We start from the raw sequence: 2,241 nt of genomic DNA, 5'->3' as shown, positions 1-2,241 counted from the left end.
GGGGAGCAGATTGAGGCTTCTCTCTGAGATGGAGGTCTGGGTGCAGTTTTCTTTCCACTAAACCTCCAAAAATCTGCAAAAAGCCACCAAAGAACAAAAACCTCCGGAGAACAAAAGCCTGAAAAACCAGTTTCCACAGAGCCCAGCCCCTTGATAGGAGGCAGGAGGACTCAACCCAAGCAAGACTGACTGAAAAAGTATGTGGCAGGCCCCTCCCTAAGAAAGCCAGCCAAAAGAACAAGAGGACAACCACCACAGGGTCCACATAAAACTTTAAAACCCCCAAATCAGGGGAAAACAAGATATTAAGCTGCCAATATTGCCCTAATATTGCCCCGTATATTTCATAGATACATTTCTTTTTAACTTGTTCTCACTATTCTTGTTCTTTTTAATTTTTTTAACCTATGTACTATTACAATGAGAGGTTCAACACAACATATTCTGTAATAACCTTTTAACTTGAACTTTTTTAATATATATACCTGTGTTTTTCTTTTGCTTTTCTATTTTTTTAATATACATATAGATATGAGCTTCAAGGTAATCCTCTTTCCCTAATCAATACTACCATTATATATAAACCAGTTTTAATCTCCCTTTATCTCTGGAAAGCTGAGTCCTTTTTTTTTTTTTTTCCCCAGAGCTTTTATATTTGAGTTTATTCTTCATTTAACTTTTAAAACACTACTATAGTTGAATATTAAAACAAAAACAATAGAAAGTAGTGAGCTATGATTATAGTCCTTCACTCATTCACTACTGCACATAAAATGCCAGCAGTGTTATTCACTGGCCCCATTAAGAGGTCTGACACTGAACACCACCCCTGGGATGATGTCTATCATCCTCATATGCTTCCCCATTGTAATGGTGCCATCTTTCCTGATTTGGATCAAAGTCCACCAGTTCTACCTGGTCCATTCCATCAGTCTCTTCTACTTCCTTCCTCTCAGGTAGGAGTTTTTCCAGCAAAGAGAGTTTATCAGGAGACAGAAAGCCATTCTCAGGAAAGTTTACCTTAAATTCGACGATGAGGTGACCCTTCTCATATGGCCTACAATAAATTGGCATGCCTTCATTTAGCACACAGTTGATATCTCCATGCTTGACAATCTGACCTGGATGAGAGGTGATGACAATGGCTCAGTTGTCAAGAGTAGATATTGGCTTTTGAAAATGGCACAGTGCTTCAACCAGCTGTATGTCCATACACATGAAAAAGTCTTCTCCTCGCCAAGTAAAAACAGCATGGTCCTTCTAATCTAAAACAATGATAATATCTCCTGGTTCCAGTCCTGGTTCTTGGTCTCCTTCACCATGGAATGTTATCTCCTTGCCATCTTTCATGCCTTTGTCAATATGAACTTCTAGAATCTTCTTCTCTCGAACTACCTTCCTTCCATTGCAGCTTTTACACCTATCTTTAAAACTGACCTGTTGCCCACGGCCCTGGCACTCCATGCACACAGACTGAATTTGCTGAACCATTTCAGGTTCTATCTGATGAATTCTTATTTGCATTCCAGTACCTCGGCAACTGGGACAACACTCAACTGCTCCTTTCTTACCACCTCGGCCTTCACATTTATCGCAAATCACATTTTTTTGCAGAGCTTGTTTTCTTGTTGCACCATTATATAAAATCTTCTAAGGTTACTGAGAGCTGATGTACAACATTTTTACCTCTCCTTTCTCTCTGCATTCTTCCTCCTCCTCCATAAAACATATCAAAGATGTCCATGGGGAAGCCAAAACCACCACTAGGTCCACCTTCTTTAATTCCCTGTTCATCTCCTTTGTCATATAATTCCCTTTTCTTTGCATCAGAGAGTACTTCATAAACTTGAGAAATCTGTTTAAATTTCTCTCCTTCATTTGGATTCTTATCAGGGTGGTACTTCAAGGCCAGTTTCCTCTAGGCCTTTTTCAGTTCTTGGGTGGCATTGGGTTTGACCCCCCCAAACATCATAATAAGTGGTTTCTTTCACCATTTTCTACAGCCAGTGAGAGGGCAGAGGTCGATGTGGGGGAGCAGGAAGGAGCGCGTTGCTGGGCGCAGCTTGGGTAGCCGCTGCTCCTCCGCATCTCACCGAGCATTCTGGAAAGTTCCCAAAAGTTGAGTCCTTTAACAAAGATATCAAGATACACCCAGGAAGAATCAAAATAACCTTCCTTGCCCACATCAAGGATTTATAACCATCTTCCCATCTTTTTCTTCTGTCAGTGTTTCTGTGTATT

General features: G+C 40.6%; 1 pseudogene; it reads right to left on the bottom strand.

The window, feature by feature from the left end:
- Positions 1-652: 652 nt before the first annotated feature.
- Positions 653-1,994, bottom strand: LOC131825914 (dnaJ homolog subfamily A member 1-like; annotated as a pseudogene).
- Between the last annotated feature and the right edge of the window lie 247 nt (positions 1,995-2,241).

The sequence above is a fragment of the Mustela lutreola genome, chromosome 2 (assembly GCF_030435805.1).
Source record: "Mustela lutreola isolate mMusLut2 chromosome 2, mMusLut2.pri, whole genome shotgun sequence".
Taxonomy (NCBI): domain Eukaryota; kingdom Metazoa; phylum Chordata; class Mammalia; order Carnivora; family Mustelidae; genus Mustela; species Mustela lutreola.
This window is presented reverse-complemented; position numbering and strand designations above follow the sequence as displayed.